The sequence below is a fragment of the Erpetoichthys calabaricus genome, chromosome 11, assembly GCF_900747795.2.
Source record: "Erpetoichthys calabaricus chromosome 11, fErpCal1.3, whole genome shotgun sequence".
In the NCBI taxonomy this organism is placed as follows: domain Eukaryota; kingdom Metazoa; phylum Chordata; class Cladistia; order Polypteriformes; family Polypteridae; genus Erpetoichthys; species Erpetoichthys calabaricus.
The window spans coordinates 34,391,425-34,415,914 of NC_041404.2; the positions used below are offsets into that span (position 1 = coordinate 34,391,425).

The window sequence follows — 24,490 nt, forward strand, 5'->3', positions numbered from 1 at the left end:
TACCCTCAGCTGGTTCACCACCTGTGCAATCTCAGCAAGATTGGGTGGTTCACAGCTAATTGGAGGATCAGCCTCAAGAACCTGCACATTTATGTGTGACTATTTTAGTTGCAGGTTGATTATGTCCATTCTTTACAATAATAATGTGCTGATAAGGGTGGCACAGTGGCGCAGTGGGTAGCGCTGCTGCCTCGCAGTTAGGAGACCTGGATTCGCTTCCCGGGTTCTCCCTGCGTGGAGTTTGCATGTTCTCCCTCTGTCTGCGTGGGTTTCCTCTGGGTACTCTGGTTTCCTCCCACAGTCCAAAGACATGCAGGCTAGGTGCATTGGCGATTCTAAATTGTCCCTAGTGTGTGCTTGGGGTGTGTGTGTGTGTGCCCTGCGGTGGGCTAGTGCCCTGCCCGGGGTTTGTTTCCTGTCTTGCGCCCTGTGTTGGCTGGGATTGGCTCCAGCAGACCCCCATGACCCTGTAGTTAGGATATAGCGGGTTGGATAATGGATGGATGGATGTGCTGATAATGAAGCCGTCAGGTAGTTTACATGTTAACTTAAATGCAGAGGACATGTTAGTTCAGAGTGACGTTTACAGTATTTCTTTCCTCTTCCATTCAGTTTTGACAAATTTGTACATTTTTTATAATTATTTACATTTAGTACTGAGGTTCCAAATTGTCGTCTAGATGAGTAAATGAAATCAAAAAATGTACAAGTTGAAGTAACCACTTCCAAGGTTAAAATGTTTTGTGGAAGTTGCACAGAATGTTTCTCTGTGTTAAGATGGGCAAGTCCATAAATTCGCCAAGGCCCTTCAATGAGACATTTTAAAACTTTCAAAAACTTTGTAAAGTCAATTTGTGTGAGACACCGTCAATGAAAATCGAAGGGTCTCCACAAATTTCTTTGAAGGATGATGTAAGTGTATTACTCTTGAACACAATAAGTCCCATGGTTGTTTTTTTTGCAGTCAGACACACAGGGCTGTCACAACAGAAAATTCGCTATTCCTGTATATTTTTTTCCTCTACTTCCAGATGCCATTATGCGCTGAAAGGGCTCTAAGAAACAAATGACTTCTGAGTGTTTGTATGTATTGATATAAATTATGTATGTTGAGCATTTTGTGTTTTACTGCTCTCTGAACCTATGAAAGTTTCTACATAAAACTACCTTGAATAAACTTAGGCTTAATGTTATATTCACATTTTTAACTGGATTTGTTTTCTAAATAAACCTTCAATTGTTTAAACAATGCGACTATTGGCAGGTAAAGTAATTTGTGTACTTTACAGCTTTATCGGTTCCCAGTTTACAGACCAGTGCCTTAGTCAGTCAGCCTTGTGGGACATTTAATGTTTAGGTGAGTTTACAGAATTTTTTTTTTTTTTTAATTTATATGGTGTTCATATGAATCAGAAGAAACCTTACCTGGGAGTAATTAAACAACAACACTCCATCATATTAACAATTGGTACTGACTACCGATATGCAAGGAACTTTATAACATGGCAGAAAGATACTAAATAAAAGACTGACAGAGAGCTGAAAAATGTTATATTGAATACATCTTTAAAATAGACAGAAACCAAGACTTGCCTGCAGCAAGCACTTGAAGACAGCCATGAAAGGTGCTATATAATACTGATAGATGAAAGCTGCCAAGCTGCTTTTTTTATGCTGCTGAATACACATTGTACATCAAGATGAAATGCTGTTGTGAGCTCTGATAAAAAGGTTACAACGTGTACACTGACAAGACATGACAACAGACGGCATGACATTTATGTAAACATTGAGCTTCAGGATTCAGCCAGCCTTAAAATGCAGCATGTCACTCTTGTCAAGCTCTATTGTAGTAAAGGCTCATCCTACACATTCTGCCCTCGTCTTACTCTGCAATTGTTTTTTTTTTTTTTTAATTTAGTGCAGGCTAGCATTCTGGTGAAAAAAATATACAATGCAGTTTTGTGTGTGTGTGTGTATAAAAAAAAAAATATATATATATATATATATATATATATATATTATGTATATATATATATATATATATATATATATATATATATATATATATATATACATTATGTGTATATATATATATATATATACATTATGTGTATATATATATATATATACTGTATGTATATATATATATATATATATATATATATATATATATAAGGGCGGCACGGTGGCACAGTGGGTAGCGCTGCTGCCTCACAGTTGGGACACCTGGGGACCTGGGTTCGATTCCAGGGTCCTCCCTGCATGGAGTTTGCATGTTCTCCCTGTGTCTGCGTGGGTTTCCTCCGGGCGCTCCGGTTTCCTCCCACAGTCCAAAGACATGCTGATTAGGTGGATTGGCGATTCTAAATTGGCCCTAGTGGGTGTGATTGTGTGTGTCTTGCGGTGGGTTGGCACCCTGCCCGGGATTGGTTCCTGCCTTGTGCCCTGTGTTGGCTGGGATTGGCTCCAGCAGACCCCCGTGACCCTGTGTTCAGATTCAGCGGGTTGGAAAATGGATGGATATATATATATATATATATATATATTATATATAAGCACATATAACTCCTATATGTACAGTATATAGATATATATACACGGATACATAATATCACTCCAGAGTCCAAAGACATGCATTAGGTGCATCACCGATCCTAAATTGTCCCTAGTGAGTGCTTGGTGTGTGTGTGTCCTGTGGTGGGCTGGCACCCTGCCCTGGGATTTGTTCCTGCCTTGTGCCCTGTGTTGGCTGGGATTGGCTCCAGCAGACCCCCGTGACCCTGTAGTTAGGATATAGCGGGTTGGAAAATGACTGACTGACTGACATACATAATATATATATATATATATATATATATATATATATATATATATATATATATATATATATATATATATATATATATATATATATATATATATATGGTTGAAATAGTTTACTGTCAAATAATGCAAAGAGTACGCAACACGTTTTTTGCACTAATTCTGGGCTCATCAGGCATACACTAAGGCGAAACACATTGCATTATTTGACAGTAAACTATTTCAACCATTCTATGATCTGCTTCTCACAACTGAGGGCACCGTGGCGGATGTTAGCAGACTTGCTGGCCAACCACAAGCGTTACCTGGTGGGTAACCACCCATACAATCAGATTGTGACACAGACTACGAATGCCGTGAATGTATATATATATATATATAAAAAAGCCAGATACCACTGACATCACGAAATCTCCAGAACCATGAGGACTTGGAACTTGAAGTTTGGAATGTAGGTTAACCTTGGCCCATAGGTACACGCTAAGAAACGGTTTTAAAAATTTGTGGTCCAAGCGTGAAATTTCTTATAGTTTTTTAGACTCGTTTGTATGTCTGTCTGCTTTTCATGAGAGAACTACTTAACGGATTTAGATCGTTTTTTTTTCTATAATTCACTTGAACATTCTGTTGATTTTGTGTCTTCTCTCATCACGCTATATATCATAGTTCACTTGCAGTACCAATTTATTAGTGCGAATCAGGGAGAGACTCATCTCATGCGTCTGCTTTGGGGCATAACCTTGACTCCGCTTACTTAGCGAACGAGAGAACTATTTAATGAATTTAGATCTGCTTGTTTCTATAATTTGCTTGAACATTCTGGTTGATTTTGCGACTTCTCTCATTGCGCTAAGAATCATAGTTCACTTGTAGGAGCGATATATTCGCGCTAATCCAGGACAGAGGCTGCGGGCCAAAGGGTGATATCAGGAATAGAGAGCTGGGTGAGGCCCTCCTCGCTGTCCTGTTTCACTACTACGCGGGTGAAGCCATGGAGGATGGCTTGTATATACTGTATATACTATATATATATATATATATATATATATATATATATTTATATATAAAAGTCAGTGCATGTGTGTGTGTATGTATGTATGTATGTTCCAGCATCACTTCTGAATGGCTGGAGCAATTTTCATGAAACTTGGTACACATGTTTCTCATTGGTCAACTAAAAATACTGAAGGGTAAAATCAACCCTAACCCACCCCCTTCTGCGTAAGGTGGGAGGTGATCTTGCGGTCTTGTATGCATGTTATCATCCAGTTGACACTCGGAACAACCACCAGAGGGCGAACTGGAGGTGACTGTCAGCATTCTTTATGTTTGAGCAGCACCACCCGCCGGTTCCGAGCGTCAACTGGATGAATAACATACATACAAGACCGCAAAACAAGCACATTAGTGAGTCTTCATTGTTTCTTTATTTATTTTTAAAGTTGTGTTTTTTTCAATTACATTTTTCTCAAACAATTAAAAAAAAACAGTTTATTTTCCTCCCAGGCAACGCTGGGTATTTCAGCTATTATATACAGTATATATACACACACACACACACAGTCACACACACAGAGTATATATCAGTTTTACTTACTATCCCTTTCTTCTCTTGTTTCTATAAGGAAATCTGTTAATTAGAAGATGCTTTGATATTTGGCCACATGCTTTATTGGCAGCAAATTTTCTTTTAAAATATTTATGACCTGGGATGTATAATGTATTTTAATGTCTCAGTGAAGAAAACTAATTAAAGTAATTATGGTGAAGCTCAAACTGGCCACAGAATTTTTTATGTGTTTTTGTAAGACGCAACTGATTTACGCTATAATTGGTTTTAATAAAAATAAACACTTTATAACAATTTGAAATTGCAGAAATGCCCATTTTCTTTTAGAAGTCTCATTTAGTAGTTCACATAGTTCATTTGATTGTTGCCTGTGGCTTGTTTCCATATTTTGAACTATTAGTTCATTACGGGGGGGGGGGGGGGTCCACACTTAAGTGGGTTTTTTTCCAGTGTCCTTATTTCCCTTTCTTTGGCTACATTTAAACTTTCTTTCACTCAAGACATTGAGAGTGAAATTCTTAATACAGCACAGTTAACTAGAACCAATGGCAGGACACTAAAATCAGTAAATGCTTTCACTTATAGTAGAAATGGTCTTTTTGTGTTTTATTATGTGGCATGAAGAAAACGTTTTGTCCAGGTTGTGCAAAATGAGCATCAGCATTATTTTTTTCATCTTCAGCTGCTGCTGCTATGCAAAATAATGGAGTCTATCAATACTGATAAGTACATTTTTAAACAGATTTGGCTAAAGACTGAACAGCAGAGAAGAAGAATCTGTTATTAGGACATTCCTGCAGGCATACATATGTATGTGTGTATATATAGTGTATATACATATATACGAGGTTTCACAATTTAATTCCCGGAATGGCTGCATAGTGTTACCCTTGATGTATTTGTATAGAAATCACATGAGTATTCATGTTTGACCATGATTGAACTAATACATCCATAAATTGCAAGCTGATAGAGCCAGTTGTTATTTAGCTATTGAGAAGGTAATAGATATCTGCATGTACACATTGGCGTAAATATGGGTGATCAAAATTTAGAGTAATGTACAAGTATTAATATTAAATTTTGTGTGAAAATCAGCAAATGCACTACTGAAACTTTACAACTGTTGCAAGTGGCATATACAGTAGGTGAAGATGCTATGAAAAAGTCAAGTGTGTTTGAATGGCATAAGAGGTTCAAAGATGGGCGAGAAGATGTGATGGATGACCCCAGGAAGTGGACAGCCAAAAACAACAACAACAAGGACAGACGTTAATATTGAAAATGTGCTCCAGGCCTGCTACCAGAAATTAAAACGCCGTTTAAGTCAGTGTATAGATGCACAAGGGGAGTACTTTGCAGGTGACAGTAACCACTAGTGTACAGGTCAACATGCATATATTTTAATGGTGCATTCCAGGAATTAAATTGTCACACCTCGTATATATATATATATATATATATATATATATATATATATATATATATATATATATATACACAGGGTTATTCAAAATGAAAGAGCAGATTTCAAAAATTTATTTCAAGCAAACTGTATAAGACAGAAACACATTCCGCACATCACTGGAGAGAGGAAAGTTCAATGTTTGGCCCTATGGCCCTTGAGGTTACACGCTGTCAACATAAGCACCTTGCATAGTCGTCGAACATGAAAGAGACTCACCGAAGGTAAATGTGTTTTGTGCCATTTCTGCAAGCAAAGTTTATGGACCTTTCTTTTTTGCAGAGCAAACTGTGACAGGATTTTCATACCTGGACATGCTACAAAACTGGTTGTTTCCCCAACTTCAAGAAGATTCGAATGACTTCATTTTCATGCAAGATGGTGCACCGCCTCATTTCCACTTAGAGGTCTGGTGTTACCTGAACGACACCATTCCAGGATGATGGATTGGAAGAGGTGGACATCGAGATCCTGCTCATCGTCTATGGCCTCCCAGGTCTCAAGACCTTACCCCTTTATCTATGGGGGTACATTAAAGAAAGAGTGTTTGTTCCACCTATGCCCACTAATCTTCAAGATTTGCAACATCGAATTGAGGAAGCTGTGAATTCAGGAACTAGGGACCAGTTGACTCATGTGTAGCAAGAAATGGTCTACTGTTTTGATTTTTGTCGCACTACACATGGTGCTCATGTTGAGTGCATGCAACCTCAAGGACCATTTGAACAAACGTTTAACTTTCCTCTATCCAGTCATGTGTGGAATCTTATGCAGTTTGTTTGAAATAAATTTTTGAAATCTGCTCTTTCATTTTGAATAGCCCTGTACATATATATATATACATACATATATATATATATATATATATATATATATATATATATATATATATATATATATATATATATATATACACTGTATATATATATATATATACTGTACATATATATATATATATATATATATACTGTTTGACCCTGAGGGTCTACAGTGTTCTCAGTTAATCTTTTTTGTATTGCTTGATCTCTTTGCGTGTTCAATTTCATTTCCAAAAAAATACAAAAACAAAATTGCTTCTGTGGATTGAAAATCTCCTTGTCCTTTCTGCTGCTTCACTGTCTTTCCAGCCCCCTGTAATTCTTCAACATCCAAACCTGTCTTGCACTCTAATGTGGCAGTAACACTATCGTTATTCTTCTGTCATAATTGTAAGTTAGTTATTCATCTTAATCTTCCCAAAGGACAAAATGGGTTGGCTGCTTGAACACAGACCAGGGTAGTTTAGCTATTTAACAGTCAAAAATTGTTGTCAAGGCAGATAGGCCTCGCAGTTGCAATTAACACAGAATAAAGGGCTTAATTAAAAAAGCAGTATAACCAAAGCGGGTAAAAGTAATGAGTTTACAATATTCCTCCAGTTTGACATTGAACCACTTTAACTGATGTTACCATTTCTGTATGAAAAGAATAGCTGGGGAACGCCATACATCTAGGATGGTGTTTTTATATACGCTATATTCTCTTCCCATTGTCTATTCCTTATTGTGTTCCTGATTAAAAGAATAAAGTGCTTTATGAATGTACTCAGCTCTTGAATGCAACCAATTTTGGGATGCATAAATGAAAACCTTGACTCTGTAATATTAACATTCTGAAAGGTCTTGCAGAGACCAATCTTGCTTTATCACGCTGTTATGAGACGTGATCCTCTGAATACCAAAAGAAAAGGCAGAAAATGCAGAAGATGAACAGAGGGATAATAAAATATTCCATAAAGAAAGACAGTGAAGAAGAAGATATTGCAAAAAATGTGCCAGTACAATAAGATTATTTACATAGCAGATTTCATGCAATAAATTCAGCTTAATGGGGTACACAAATAACAGCACTAGAAACAGTAAGAAATGAAAACAAAATTACAAATGTTTTACTAATAAAATAAGAATTACACATTAAATATATTGACATAATTGCTTTATAATCATGCACTTTATTAATAATCAGAAATATATTTCCTAATCAATAGAGGGCAAAGTTTATCTTGCACAATTCTTCTTCTTAGGAATATTTTGGCCGCTGCCAGTCTGACAATTTCTATTGGTATTTTTGTGTATGATTTTAAGTGTTTTGTTCTCGATTTAACCACTTTTATCATTCCTGTTTATTTTTCGCTGTATGATGAACCCTCTCATATCACATCACAACCTTCACTACTTGCATGGGTTGTATGTGCCAGTATTCTTTAATATTTAAAAGCGTAACTTGCTGAACTTTGACAAGAACTTTCTTTAGCTGTTCTGTCTTCATTTCAGATACTCTGCCTTTGAAAAACTAGTCACTCTGAGATTGTTATCATGAGTTTTGGTCATACTTATTTTTGCCTAATGAAATTATGTATGGTCTCCCTAACTCCTAAATAAAAAAATAAAACGATAGACTTCTACTTTTATTGGGCAGATCCATCCAGGCCTGACAGCCATGAACTAGATCATAAGATTTTAAAAATATAGGACCACATTTAAATTTCCTTTCTACATCGATGTTGGACACTGCCAAGGCTGTGTATTTTCCTCAATCCTGTTTGATGGTTTCATGGACAGGACATCAACGTGCAGGCAACAATATGAGGAGATCCAGTTGTCGAGGCTAGGGGAAGCATTATGGCTTTATGCAGATGATGTTGTCCTCTTTGCTTCATCCTTTGGCACGCACTTAAGTGATTCGCTGACAAGTGTGAAGTGGCAGAGGTAAAGATCAGCACCTCCATGCTTAAGGTCGTGGTTCGTGGGTTGGGGAGTGTAGATGGGGACAACTGCCCTCAGGGTAGGAGTTGAAGTATCTCAGGATCTTGTTCACAAGTGATGGAAGAAGAGAATATAAGATCGATAAGTGGACTGGTGTGGCGGCAGCTGTTTTTTGAGTGCTGTACTGGTCTGTGATGGTGAAGCAGGAGCTGAGTCTAAAGTTAAAACTCTCAGTTTAGTGGTTGATCTATATATCTTTGTCCTCACCTCTGGGCATGGGCTGTGAGTAACAGCTTAAAAAAATGACATGGCAAATACACTCCATAATGAGGTGAGAAGTTCAGTGATTCGGGACAGCCTCAGAGAAGAGTTGAGGTGGTTTGGGCATATAGTAAGGTTGCCCCTGAGCGATTCACTCTGGAGCATGTCCCAACGGATGGAGAGCCTGTGGTAGGCCCAGGACACACTGGAGGGATTATATCTCTTCATAGGCTTTTAAGCAGGGGGGAATTGCCCAAGAAAAAATCTTGATTCTGTAGCTGGGGACAGGGAAGTTGCATCCAGCAGGGGAATATGTTTGACTCCTGCAGCTCTTGCTAAAGCATGATGCACTTGAGGGGTTTCTGTAGTTTGCTCTGGCCACTTTGAGAGTGTGGGGTCCACATTTCTTAGGTATAGTCAGGAGCAATGCCTTCCATTCCTCCGTAGATAAGCTCTAATGTTCAGTGTAGTTTTAGTGTAGCTTTATCCTTTTTCAGGTTCCAAAATAAGAACATACATTTTCCAAGCATGGATACATACATAGGTAAACTCCAAATTGCAGACAGCAGCCCCTGGCCATATATTGATAATCATCAAACAGGGAATATATCAGCACTTTTAAATAACCTGAGTCGTCTTCTACTTGTTTCTTTCGATCTCCCTGTCAGGGTCTCCCTTTCAGATGGTTTACGTGGATTCATCTGTATTTATTTATGGCCTCAATTACCCGCTTTACATAAAATAATGTGTATGGAATAAACCTCAAAGATCTCAGTGGCATACTTCAAACCTTCGGCTACAGAAGTCTAACCTACTTGACCCCACTGCCACCAAGACTCTCACCAGGAAAAACAGTTTAAGCAGATGAGATAAAATTTAACTATAAATATCACTAAATCCCTGTGGTGGGCTGGCATCCTGTCCAGGACTTGTTCATGCTGGGCACTCAGTGTTTGGACATACTGAGGATTTCATGAACCTGAACTGAATTATGCAAGGTAAGTAACCAAATTAATTTATTGATAGATATCCACCATTCCTGCATCATTCATCCCAGTCTAGTCTGAGATTCCTGCTATGTCAGCCTTACTACATGCACTCTCATTTTTAACAACAGTTACATTTGAAATAATACTTCAGCATGGGACAAGCTTATGTGACTAGCAGACATGTTTTTTAAAAAATAAATAATATTCACTGACTTCAGGGTCAGGTAACAGGTTTGGTAGCATATGTGGGTATTAGAAACACTGAATAGTGGAAAGTTAAATAATTCCCATTTTTGTGTAATAGAAACTAGAAAAGTTGCAACGTGAAATTTTATTTTTACCCTTAAAAATCATAAAGAGTCTTCCTTTTATTATGAAGATCAGATGAAGAGAAACTGTAAGTTCTCACCTTTAAGTAATGGAGGCTAACATAACAGGTACAAAATTGTACCTAAAATGGAAGCAGACATTTTGAAAATAATATAATAATGTGACAGAAAACAACATAAATCAATGTAATCTTAAGAAAAATACCTAGAAACATAGCATACCGTTGTAAAACATACTTAAGACAACCCAGCACAGCATGGATAACATAAAGGAGAATTCAAAACACAAAACTTTAAGATGGGCTAAGTAAGATAACAACGTGAATTGCTTAATTAAGATTTGAAACCAGCTTAATCAGCAAGATAGAAAACATTAAAGATTTTTCCAGAAACTAAACAAATGAAAGAATATTCATTGTAGCCCCTTAAGTTTGTAAGGCCAATACTCTCATATTCTTTGTTTAAAGAAGCACTATTTATTTTGCACCAGCCTGGTCCTTTTCCTCCATGTTGACATTCTTTTCATGCACACTGAAGTTCTAATAATACTATTGAAAGTCTCACATATACTGTATTTGTATTAATTCAGATCAAAGCTAATTCATATTTCATTAATTTTTTTTAATAAACTACAACATGAATATAAACCTCTAATGCCAACCTTAATTAGCCAATTTTGGAATATTTTGCCACTGATGGGCCATCACCATTTCACAGACTTGATCATAATCTCACTGCACAATAAGGTGAATACCCCAATGAGATGAGAGGCAGAGAACTTTTATTATTGTCATGAACATACCAAGGCTTCATGACTGGTCCAAGTCACTTGTATTTTAGTTTTTTCATTTTGTTATTTTTTCTTAAATGGATACTCCAACCCAATTTTTATTTTTAATATACATATGACTTACCTCAAGCGTTTTGTAGTGGCAGCTGAGAAAAAAAAATTAGTTTCATGTTTTTATAAAGAGCAAAGGTTAAATGGTTTATTATATAATTTACAGTAAGTCAACGGTGACCAACACTGTACAACGACAAACAATTAAAAAAAAAAAAACATTCTCACTTTACTTGTTTCACATAATTCACATGTTATTTATCCAGTCATTTGCTTCCAACATGCACAATGCCTGTATTTTTTTTGCTAAGACAAAAAATGCTTTCCCATAATACTGAGCTTTTTAATTGAAGACCCAATTCATTTGATATTTTGTTTTGTTTTTTTTTATTAATTACTTTGCAATTGTCATTTATGTTAATTCCGTTCATATTTGTATTATTTTTTTATATTGAGCCTTAGGGGGGCAGGGCCTCCTGATGTAATATTTGAAGGCTTAGCATGCCATAGACAAACCACTGAGTCATTTGATTCCAACTTTTCTGGTCCTTGTACTTCAGGTTTGTGTCTTTTGGTTTGTGACTTTGTATTCATTGGCTTTTTAACCCTTTGCTTTTATTTGTTGGATTATTTATTTTGGACTTTTGGATTTAACACTTTTGGCTTTCAAACACTTGTAAATGGTATTTTGCTCTTTCTATCTATCTTTGAAAATTTATTTCTGAATGTGTTACACTTTTTGGAATCTTTGGTAGAATTATTACACAAATGGTAGAAGAATAAATAATAACAGAATAGAATAGAATAATTACTAGAGTGCAAACATGGGACTGGCAACACAAGGAAAATCCTGTACATACTCTCAAAGCATTAGGGTCTTGGGACTTAAGTAAAGCCTGGGACCACCAGTGGGAGCTCAATATCAAAGACTGCATAACTTTCGTAGAGGGTGGGGGCACCTCTGACCCTGGAAGTTATTGTGGTTTTACTTTACATTTAGTTAATGGTTTTGTTTACTTTCTTGTATTATTTTTCTGTGTCTCCTAGTCAGGTCTTTCAGTCAGGTTTTGGGATGATTTACCAAACTTGTTTTTTGCCCTCAGGCGCTGTCAAGCTATAGCAGTTGAGGACTAACAGTCTGAAAAGTGGCATTAGTTAGCTCACAGTTCACTAGGTCTCTGCTCCCTTTTCACCATTTTCTATTTTGATTATTTTTATTATTCAACTTCAAATAACAATTTTTTATTATTATCTTTGACTTTTGGCTTCATTATTAGTTTTTTAGAATTTAGGATTTTTGGACTGACTGTTATTTCTGGATTCTTGCTTTTGTTAACCCTTTAATGTCTTCTTATTTTTCTTTATTTTTTCCCCTTTTTTGGATGTTTTGTATTTTCTTCTCTCATTTTCCTTTTCTTGATTCTTTGCTTTTAATTAATTTATTCTTTTTACCTTGGCTGATTTTTTTTCTTTAATTAAGTACAATAATTGAGTTATTGCCAGTTGTTTTGTTTTTCTTTTTGAGTGGCAAAACATAACTATGTAGATCTTTATATTATTTTTGGGTGTGTTTTGGGGATATTGGGTGTGTGTGGGTGTTTTCCATTAATGTTTATTACGATGTATTCTAGAAGCAGTTTATTTAAAAACTAGCATGGTATCTGATGAAAAGAGGTAACAGAATACTTAAAAAAAATTTGCTACCTTTTGCCCTACGTGTTCCTTCAGCGACTTTCCTCTGTATTTGCATGTGTGAACAATTCTTCACCAGCGTTCCGTCTCTTGAGCACATTCCCATAAAGCCTGCTTCTCAGTGTCTGTCAGTATTTCTTTTTCTTATTACTTTCTCGCCTTCTGTCCTGCTTTATGCTTGCCATCTTTGAAGGAGACTCTCTGAGCATGTGCCTCTACTTCTCCTTGTGTATCTCGCATTTGTCACATGTCCAAAGCTGAACAGACCAATCATATCAAGCCAAACTGACCAATCAGGATTGCTCTGAGGGAGTGCACATACAGACCTTAGTGTTTTATAATACATTCAATATTTTAGTAAAAACACATACATTTAAAATGTTGTGAACAAATAACTGGATGACTTAACGTGCAAATTATTTGACATGATTTTTTCTGGGTCTTGTCCAGCGTTGGTCACCATAGATCCGTTATATCAGAAACTCCATTCAGTATGAAAACATGAGATTGAATTTTTTTTCTTTGACTTCACTACAAACTACATGGGGTAAGAAACTTATAAAAATGATCATTTTTGGAAAGAGTATTCCTTTAAGTGGGTAGATAAGATGGATTGTTTGAGCCAAGTCAGTCATATAATGTAACCAAGATTCCTTCCACTTGTAGATTGTACATTTAACTTGTGTCATTTTATTTTATAAATTTAATCGCCAGCACCACTTTTACTTCAAAATTGTTCACGCTCCTATGCTTGCAATTCCAAAACTGCAATTTACATTTTAGGCAAAGCTTACACTTGTCTGAGGGAAAGAAAATAAAGAAATCTCAAAACTTTTCAAAACTATTAAGAGGCATAGTTCATGTGAAAATGTAAGAGAAAGTCTGAGTACCTTGTGAATACACTTTATAAGGCCAGACTCGAGGTGTGTAACATTTTAGAGACAAAAACTCCATTGTGTATTATAAGTGTATTATAAGTGTGTATTATATGTCTGTTAGATATACATTCTTTATGCAAAATTAAAGACACATCAGTTGTGTAAACTTTTCTCCAAAAGCCCCTCCTGAGCAGTGTTTTAACAGATATGTAGGAAAATGGTTAATCAAATTTTGTAACATTTTCTCTGATAAATCATCAAATATTTAGTAAACAAGTGAGTTAATAATAGTAATAATAATTAAAAAAAAAAACTTACTTTGTTATTTTAGCTACCAAGTCTCTTAGTATGCCAGGCTCTAACAGCATCCCCTTGGCCCTAAGAAACACATTACAAAATAATTATTAGGATTTCACTTCAAACGCAGTACTTAATTGTAATCATGCTATTCTGTTTATATACTTCAAAAGACTTTTACCCCCTAAGGTAATTAATTAAGGCATGCACTTCTGAAAATCCATCATGCCCCACATAAAATACAATAAATCCATGTCTATGCCTTACACAATTATTTTTATACTTTAAATTGTTCTAATTAGGGATTGATCAATACAACAATTGATTTCAGAGCGCACATGCAAGCTTAACAACACTTTTTGTAAAATGGCATTACGCTCATGTTATTTACACCACGTAATTAACCACACAAAGTGTAAATCATTTCCTTTTAATATTTATGAATAATATGAACGTTGTCAAAATACTAACATAACAATTTCCAGATTGCAAATGAGATGAATGGAATGTCTTTTCTATATTTTACAAAGGTTATCCATTTCCAGAAGTGTCTGAAAGGAGTTTATTTTTTCTTTCATGTTTTTGCTTTTATGTCAAAATCTGCAAAAAAAAATATTCTCCATTCCCTTCACAAAACAGGACTCCCACCAAATGTGACCCAAGTGGACTCTCACAAGTAAACATTGACTTTAAAGTCAAGCATAATAGAATAAGAATATGGTTGTAAATGTTAACACATTAAAATATCAAATGGCTTATAATAAATCTCCAGGAAGATCAAAGGATATCAATGGTCCATTCCTATGGCACTGATGAACACTGACAATGTCCCTTCTATGGAATAAAAATAAGCCAATCTAGAACAGCATATAAAGTAATAAATACAACATTTTATCTCTTTTGCCCTGCAGCACAGATGGAATGCAAAGGGACCAAAAGAATAAGCATGTGCTTATAATTGCGAATTCTAACAAATTATTTTGCCAAAACAAACATTAAATTCTAAATTGTAGTCAATGTTCTTGTCAGAAATTGTCTTTATACCAGGAAATTACTAAAGACATTACTATTGAAAAGGGACTCTCAAGTTCTGTCTCTTTCTTCTTAAATCTTGGAAATATATATGAAGTAACTACTGCATCAGTATCTCTTTTAAAAGAAGAAGGCAATCACCCTAAACTGGGACATTGGCTTGTTCAAATGGTCGGATCATTCTTTGGATTAAATAAATGAAGTCCAAGCACCTAGGGTGGCCTTTTTTATAACAAAGTGGTTGTCTCAGATTAGCAAATTATTACACCAACCTCTCCAGTAACTATGCATAAAGTATTGGTAAATTGAAATACATATATACACATTCAGGCACATACATATTTTAGATATATCGATTTTATTTGTATATATGACCATACTATATTAATACATTTACACACATACATGTTATGTACATGCATGTGCACATGTATGTCTTGTCACACACATGCGCATGGGATTCGGCTAAAGGGCTTGAAGGAGAAGTGCACTAACCATTTTTCCCTTTCCTCCTAACCCCTGTGACAGATAGGGGGCACTGTTGTCCCCTTCAAACCTTTGATCAGACGGCAGACACCAGATAAAATTCCAATAATAATATTTATTTGGACAATAATGTGCACAAAGCACCCTCCACTCCATAATACTCATAAATCAATACAATAACACTAATCAATAAACAATCCTCCACTCCCAGACGCGTTGCCACCCTTCCTCCCGACTCAGCTCATCCGTCTGGGATCTCTCACAGTCTTTTATAGTTCTCGACCCGGAAGTGCCTCTGAAACCTCAGTCCATGTGACTTCCTAGCACTTCCAGGTCAGATCAAAACTCTTCTTTCTCATCCCGGAAGCACATCATTCCCTCTGTCGCTGTGACTAAGACGTACTTCCGGGTTATATGTAAAATAGAAGTCTCTGGGCCTCCCTGCAGCGTCCCCTGTTGGGCCCCGACGTTATCCAGCAGGGCTGTACAGGAAAACTCCAATGTTCATGATGCCCTGTTGTAATTTGGGGCACCTCCATGCGACAGTGAAAGCTCCATTGGTGGCCTGGGGGTATTGGCTGGGATTAATGGCCAGCCATATCAAACACCCCATTGACATCACTTCCGGTTTCTCATTTTGTTGGTGGGGTGTTTAGCCCGATGACATCATTTAAGGTTCTGGGGTACCAAATGACATCACTTCTGGTTCCAGTCCTGATGATGTCACTTCCTCTGCCTCTCCAGAAAACCGCCATTTTGCCTTATGAAAGACACTTCCGTTTTGAACAGACAAATTTGCTTTCTTTTGCTGTTACAGCAATTTACAATATACGGGGTGGTTACACCAAACCTTTTTTCGCTTCTCTTTATTTTGTTGGAGTGACACTCTTTAAATATACACACATGCATACATGTAAATACACACACATATACTATAGACTACATATAGTCATGCCTGTGCGCATGGGCAGCAACTTGGTTTGGTGCTTTTTTCTGATAATTTCCCTCTTTCTTCTTCAACAGACTGGGTGATTGATGGCCGTTCTATCACTGACATCATCTCCAGTCTCTGTCCTCCTGAACCCGACCCTTCCTACCATCTTTCTTCATAACCCAGAAATCTAGCTACCTGCTTCAGTTCTGTTTTGGGCTCATGTCTGTAACTATTTGCTGTGTTTATTTCCACAGCTCCGAAATGACCCCTAGTGTCAGCAACTGACTCCTCCCTATCCACGCCAAGTCCTACAAAGCCAGGCATCCCCAGAAGGGGATGCTTACTTCGGTTTGAGCCAGACCAGAAGACGGAAATCCTCAAGACCAGACCCACTCTACTGAAAAGCAATTATAAACCGAGAAAAGGCTACAGCCTATACAGTATTTCTGTTGTTTGATGCCATCATGTGTTTGTTTTGTTTTCAGTTTATTTGTTCACTTAAATGTGATGACCTGGCTGGGTTCCCAATAGTGACAATCAAAACAGTTTTGTTTTGCATGAATTTTGCAAATTTGACATTAAAATGAATTTCACATGTGATTTTGAAATTGTGAAACATGAAATTTACTAAAAAAATTGTAGTGATAAAATAATTGCCTAGAAGAATTTGAGGCAAAAAAAAGTCCTTTTAAGCAAAATACATAGCAAAACTGTGGATATGGCAATGACTGGTATTTGTAAGTGCAAGCTTCTGTCATCCCTAAATCTGCAAAGGTAAACAATGTTTTCACCTTTAAAAGAACTGTTTTGGGTCATTATAGTACTACGGGCACAGAGTGGGCACAACTGACACAGTAGACACTGTAAACCACAGCACAACACAACACACTCTGTGCCTACAAGAAGAGCTACGCATTAGGGCACACTAGCAAGAGAATGTGACATCACTTTGAAAACATGGTGGTCATGTCCACATCAGCCCCACTGGCTGGCTGTTAGGAGAGGCTGCTTGCGAGAGAGTCCATCGTTACACTTTGTGGAACATGGCCTGGCGCCCTTACCCAGCCAGGATGGCTAAAGTGTGGAAGGACCGGGGAAAAGAGGATTGTCGGGACAGTTTCTTCCCCAGGTAGAGGGCAGCCCCCTTGGTTTTCAGTGGGGAACCTGTGGCCATTCCTGAACAAACTCTGCTCTTGTGGTTCCCACTGCTGAATCAACTTTAGGAGATGGTCCTGGCACTTGCTGGACTCTCTTGGGTGCCCTGAAGCCTTCTTCACAACAGCAGTGGAAATTTTTTTGGGGGATTAAGTTCATTTTCATAGCAAAGAGGGATTTTGCAATTAATTGCAATTCATCTGATCACTCTTCATAACATTCTGGACTAGATGCAAATTGTCATCATAAAAACTGAGTTAGCAAACTTTGTGAAAATGAATATCTGTGTCATTCTCAGAACTTAGGGCTACAACTGTACTATATTTCACTTCCACTGAATTAATATTTGTAAACATGTCCAGTAATCTGATATTGTCAATTAACAGTATACTCGTCCATCCATCTACCAAGTGCATGGTCATGGGGAAGCTGTAGCGCATCCCAGCAAGCATTGTGCACAACACAGGAAGAACAGGGCACCAGAGGATTGGAGGGTGAAAACACACACACATACATCAGAGGCCAGTCCTTCACTTGTCCACCTAACTTGCATATCTTTGGACTGTAGCAGGAAACCGGAGAAACCGAAGGAAACCCAATGGGACACATAGAGAACATGCAAACTCCATACGGGGAGCACCCTGGACTGGAACCTTGTTGAGAGGCAGCAGCACTACATTTGCTGCCAAGGATAAGTACCATATCTTTACATAGGTATAATATGCTACCGTGGCTGTCTGTTTGTCTGTCCAGGATTTTAATTCACCTGTAGCTCGCAAACTGTTTGAACTATTGACCTAAAATTTGGTACACATATACTACGTGACGTCTACTATACACTTTTGGGGTGATGATTGACCTCCAAGGTTATTCCTCTTTTTATTTCATTGTAGAATCAACTCTCGGCAGCGGGCAGCCGTGTGGCGCATGTGTACAGGTGCTGTTCTCATTGCCTACCACCTTCACTGTCACTTCCCCTACCTCTTCATATCTTAAATCATTCTTGAAGCAGATTGAAGACTTAAGTGTCAGCTTAAATGAAAAATTAAAGAAAACGTACTAAGTAATTGCAACACAAATACTGACTTAATCAGTTTTAACGTGAAAAGATGCCGACAAAGAAGAGAAGAAGCGGGCCGCTAGGGTGAAGAAAAGAAGAGCTGCTCAGGAAGCAGCAAGCGCATCAACCTCTGAGCAAACGAATGCTAAACGTACAGAGAAAGAGGATGAAAACTAGGAATGCTCAAGTCAAGTGGATTCACTGTACATTATCATGCAGTGCGCCGTTACTATCTATCTATCTATCTATCTATCTATCTATCTATCTATCTATCTATCTATCTATCTATCTATCTATCTATCTATCTATCTATCTATCTATCTATCTATCTATCTATCTATCTATCTACTGGTATAGCATATTTTTATATAAATACAAAAGAGAAATTAACATTTATATATATCAAAAATGAAGTTTATAATCTTGCTTCAATTTTGTATTTTTGTATGTTTTAATGCAAGCTGATTTAATGGTAATAAAGTTAGCAGCTTATAGTACTTCCTAGCCACATATCAATCCATTATCCAACCCGCTATATCCTAACACTGGAGCCAATCCCAACCAACACAGGGCACAAAGCAGGAAATAAACCTCAGTCAAGGTGCCAGCCCACCGCAGAGCCACACATCCAAAGAGTTTGATAAGTGCAGAAATTATCCACTTGCAAGTTATACCACATTATTAAAAAAAAACAACTCAGAATCACATCTAACCACCACTCACAATATTCTGAAAGCCCATAGTAATTATGTTCCCATTTGCAATGCAAGAATTCCCTCTTTTGCACATGGTCGCTACACTCACCAGTTAAAACTCTCCTTCTTTTTCTTTTCTTTTTTTCTTTTCTGTCAGTTAGTTTATAAAGACATCCTATTAGTAACAAACGAGCAAATGAGAACATCACTATTTATAGAGCTGGTATATTTCTGAGTAGCCTTGCCTATCTGTGCCAGCAGGCTTCTTGGCAAAGAATATAAAAAAGATTTAGAGATAAAGGGTTCCAAGCACCGGATCAGCTACCTTTGACTTAAGATTGAATTTTCTTTTTTTTTAAGAGACACATTCCTTAAAAGGTGCTGTATATATTTCAATATTAGTATGAAAATTGAGAAGCCACAGACACAGCTTTTGGATATTACATGGCTTTGCATTATCCCCGCTATATAAAAAATAGACATAAACAAATCATTTGAAAGGTAGCTTTTGCTTATTTTATTGTAGGACAGCAAAATAACTAGAAAATAAATAAAAAGCCCACTGAGGACCAATTCCGGGAAGTCAATCATTGCACGGTCTTAGGTTCTAATGACTAGAGCTGGAGTGTCAGCAGATCTGAATTGCCCTCCACTAAAACTCGCGGCTTGACACGTCGTGCGCTCGACTGGTCTCTTGTGGCCTCATTAGCAGCTCTGACACGGGGCCTGCTCTGCTGCACTACACATGTGGATTTTTTTATGCTTTACATATTTACCATAGCATTTTTGGTTGAGTTGGCTGAATGAGTCAACATGTCACCTTTAAAAAAGACAATTAGATTTTTTTAAGACAGACAAAGTGAATAAATGTAAAGCAAAACAACAATCATAATACGAAGGGAAAGGTGTTCTTTAGAGTGTTGAAGTTAAAAAATCCCACAATGGTTATGATGAGCCAGTAGTCTCATTCATTTCTGTCTAACTCAGCCTAACACACTTAGTGCTGCTGTTATTTGGAATTTTTATACTAAATGACTTCTCAATTTAGGATTATTTTTCCCCCTTGATTGAGCTGATAGAGTGCTACAGAAGCAGAGAGGGTGTTTGTAAAGTTTACCGGGCAGATGAACCCGAATCCATGGAGCTGCTGGCAGCATGGATGACCATTAAGCCTCTCTTTCTTATTACTGTTCATTCAATACAGTATTGCTCCTAAACCTGCGTTCAGATCTTGCCTGAGCACAGTCTGGATTTTACAAGTCCAAAAGTGTTGAGTTTTTTTCTGGATTTTCTGGCCCTGTCCAATGACTAAAGATGTACAGGTTTTGATGGATAGCTATTATAAGTTAGCCTAGTAAGGATGTGTGTGGGCTCACCCATTGATGGACTGGTTTCCTGTTTCAAAATAAAAATAAATAAATACCTTGAAGGGTAGGTTTGGAATTTGGACTAATAAAGGACAATTTTAATTTAGCATTTGGGAACTGTGATCAAAATAGTTTCAACGTATGTCAACACAAAAGAAAACAGTATCAGTAATGTAACCAAAGAGATACAAAGAAAAAAATGAGCAAAATAATCTATATAAATAAAACAGTAAACCATTTGGATGTCTGTGTCTGTTTTTTTTGTTGGTTCACTAATCATGCAAAAACGACTGAGTTGATTTCCACGACATTTAAAGTGTGTCTTGCCATTGGTAGACTGCAATTCCCATCAGGCATGCACTACAGCTAGTTGAGGATATTGCCATTAGCATACGTAAAGTTTTCTATCGGCCAAAGCATGACTTCAAAGACGACAGGTGTACACGACGCTTTCTTCTCCATTTTCAACTAGCCTGGACCACAGTTGCATTGTCATACTGGAACATATAAGAGTAAACCTTTTTGTCTCATCGTTTGTTGTCTTTAGCCAGGTTGAATTTCTAAATCAACATTTTTCACCATTTATTTATCCCGGCAACGCCAGGTACGGAGCCCCTTAAGAGACATGAGCAAAAAAAAATCTAATTTCTCATCCGTACAAGAAAATTTCACATGCTCATACATGCATCCTAGAAAAACTGCCATGAGTGTATACAAAAAGATCTTGTGAGCACAGGATAGATAGAATTTCATTTTTCTTAGTTTAGTTTAAGAGCTGGTATTGTGAAGATGATGTGGAGCCAGAATAATGCTGTTAAATATTTTCTCTCCCTCTCTGTCTCTCTCAAAATATACAGCTGTAGGATCAGATTCTCTTTGTTTTTACTATTAGGCATATCATACTGTGCTCTGATGGCTATCGAGTATGCAGTAATTTTAAACATTGACATTGCATACTGTCTCTCTCTCTCTAAATATATATATATTTATAAAACAGTGTTTCTCAACCTGTAGGTCATGATCTAAATGGATTGCTGCATGTCCTAGATGGTTTGTCAGCTTAAGTTAAATCTTTTAGGCCGTTACTGATTACAGATTTCAGTACCTACACCCAGTCAAAGGGACATTTTGCTCCTGCATACTGCAGAACTGAAATGACTGACGTTAAGTCCAGTTACGAGCAGATGACCACCTGTTATACATCGCACTCTTCAATAAGAAATCCAGCTAATGTAGACAAGTTTTCCCAAATGCCCTGTAGCATCATCTACTACAAACTCTTCCAATTTTCTATCAACTTCACAAGATTAATTCCAAAAACCTGAACCAAACAGGAATGTTAGTAGAACATACACCCCAGGATTTCTGCAGTATGCATTTACTTTTACAGTGAAGTGTAGTGATTTACCAAAGCATTTTTACAGTGGATAAGCTGTGTACTCCAGTGACCTTGTTTGATGGCTATTTTCCTAGAAAGTTGCCTTGTGGCCAGCTTAGGAAAACATTTTTTTTCCAAGCACCCCATGATGTTTGGCGAGTCCAGCATGAAATAACAGAACTATAGCCGTTATACCTAGAATTTTCACACGTGACTACTGTGAAATTGTTGCTAAAGTGCTTTATGCATGTGTGATGTCACAACCTGATCAGTAGTCCAGTCAGATTTTTCATCTCTGTTGGTTTTTAAATAAATAAATAAAACACTAGCAGTATTTTCTTTTGAGTACACACAGCAGAATGACTACTGCTACTGGATATATAGCATGATCCCTGTGCATTGGCAGCGCAGCACCACAGCATTTCATGTCAGAATGAGACCCTTTTATATAATAATAATAATGAAAGATTTATAACTATTTACAAGGCATTTCTTTCTTCTGTATGAAAGAAAAAAGTATGAAGCATCTTCACAGATACATGAGAAACAAAAAGACGCTCCAGCTGCCCCCAGAGTACCATCTTCAAACGATGGAACGAGTCAGTCTCACGCCACCAATTCGTGACTTGCCCAACGTGTGCCCCAAGATTGGAACTCTGTCAGTGCAATGATCTATATTTTATTTACTTCATGCTACTTTAAGGCCATTTTTTGCCTTTTGTTTATGGTTATTGTTCTGGGCTTTAAAGGCAGGAGACAAGAAGGGGCAGAGTCAATTACCCTTACTGAGTAACTTCTTGGTGCAGCAGAGGAAAAAGAACAGGAGAAGGTCAATGTGAGTGCCCCCTCTCGGCTTAGGGTGGTAATACCTGCTTGAGATACGCATGTGTGACAGATGAAAAGGAGTTACTTTGGAATAAATGTCATATTAATTAACATAAGTAGACAGGAAAAAAAAATATAGTCTGAAATGCATCTGAAATTTGGGCATATAATATTTACTTTGAAATGAAACATGAAGCTATATCATCAAAAATGTAATTCGTCAAGAAGAGGTAAACTTTTGTTAAAATTACATAAATAAAAGGGAAAAAATAAGTTAATAGGTGTCCAGCAGTCATTGACTTTGGCCACTTAATTACAAGCGAGACGTAAGTATGTCCATCCATTTTATAAACCAACATAATCCAATTTTTAGAGTCAGGAGGGAGCTAAGGCTTGTGTTGGATGCAAGAGGTAGAAATTAAAAAGCAACCGTGGAAGGGGTGCCAGTTTATCATAGTACACAAAATCAAGAGACATTAATTAAAGGAATCTGCAAGTTTTTGTTATGGTGGAAGACAAGTGAAAAACCCCAATAAGGACGTGTTTCTATAAAAGACCTCCAGAGCAAATGAGACTGTTGGGGGAACAGTGACCTTCAAATTAGTGATGCTGTAGGGCTGCTACTCAGCTGTATTATTAATACTTTTCAAATAACATTTTGGCTATTATTATTTTGATTTACTATCCACAAACTACAGTGCAGCCTCCAACTAAAAATACCACCCTCGAAAGACACCGGTAAGCTTCATGAACAGAACGCATTCATTTGTACTCATTTGTTATTATTGGTCCTCTATGAATCATGCAGACATCGCAATGCTTTTCAAACTGTGATCAGCATAGTTAGCCTTTAATTATTTTTTGCAATATAATTCCAAGTTATGAGGCACCATGCTGGTAATAATTCATATGTTGCACACAAGATGCTGAATCCTCATATGCATAATGTGTTGTCTTGAAAGTATACTTTGTAAGCTTATTGTTTTCGTACACAATAATGGTGTATCCTACAGTATGTGCAAAGCTTATGGGAAAGACACAATATTGATTAAATATTTGATACAGCAGGCTGTTGGTATGGTGTGCGCACAAAATCCATGTCCTGGGTTCAAATGTAGCACCTGATCATTGTCAGCTTAGAGTTTGAACATGCTTGGCTATCCCTCCCACAATTCAGAGGCTTGCTGCTTAGGTCTATTGGTATTTGTGTGTTGACCGTGTGCCTTCAAAGTGAAGGGCTTGCAATGGTGCATATTGAAAACAAGAGTGAAGTCAGAATATTAAGCAATAACCATAAGTGTACACCCTGTTGGAGTAAACTGCCAGCTGGTACTGGAGTCCTTTTCGAATGCTTAAATACAAAAAGCCCATCTAACTTTCAACTAAAGGTAGTTATTCAGCTGTAGTGTGAATATTATGTGTGATGAAGCCTAAAGGGAAGAGAATAAAGGGCAGGAATGTAGAAATTCAAACATAGAAGCAGAGCCCATGCTGATGATTATGACTATTGTGAAAGTAGCGCTATATAGCGCCCGACCCGGCACAGACTCACACAGAGGCACGTGTAAAATGACACAAGACTTCTATTTTTCTTCAACTGGAGGGCACGTCTTCCTCGTAGTCCCTCCAGCTACAACACAGTCTCAAAAGCATATATCAAAACCAC

At 37.2% G+C, this 24,490-nt stretch overlaps 1 protein-coding gene across 1 annotated transcript in view; it reads right to left on the reverse strand.

The window, feature by feature from the left end:
• sgcd (sarcoglycan, delta (dystrophin-associated glycoprotein)) overlaps positions 1–24,490 on the reverse strand; it is a 904,731-nt gene that overhangs the window by 400,659 nt on the left and 479,582 nt on the right. Inside the window, exon 2 of the mRNA XM_051933847.1 lies at positions 13,914–13,973. The gene's annotated coding sequence lies outside the window, so the exon portion shown is untranslated. The remainder of the gene's footprint in view (positions 1–13,913; positions 13,974–24,490) is intronic.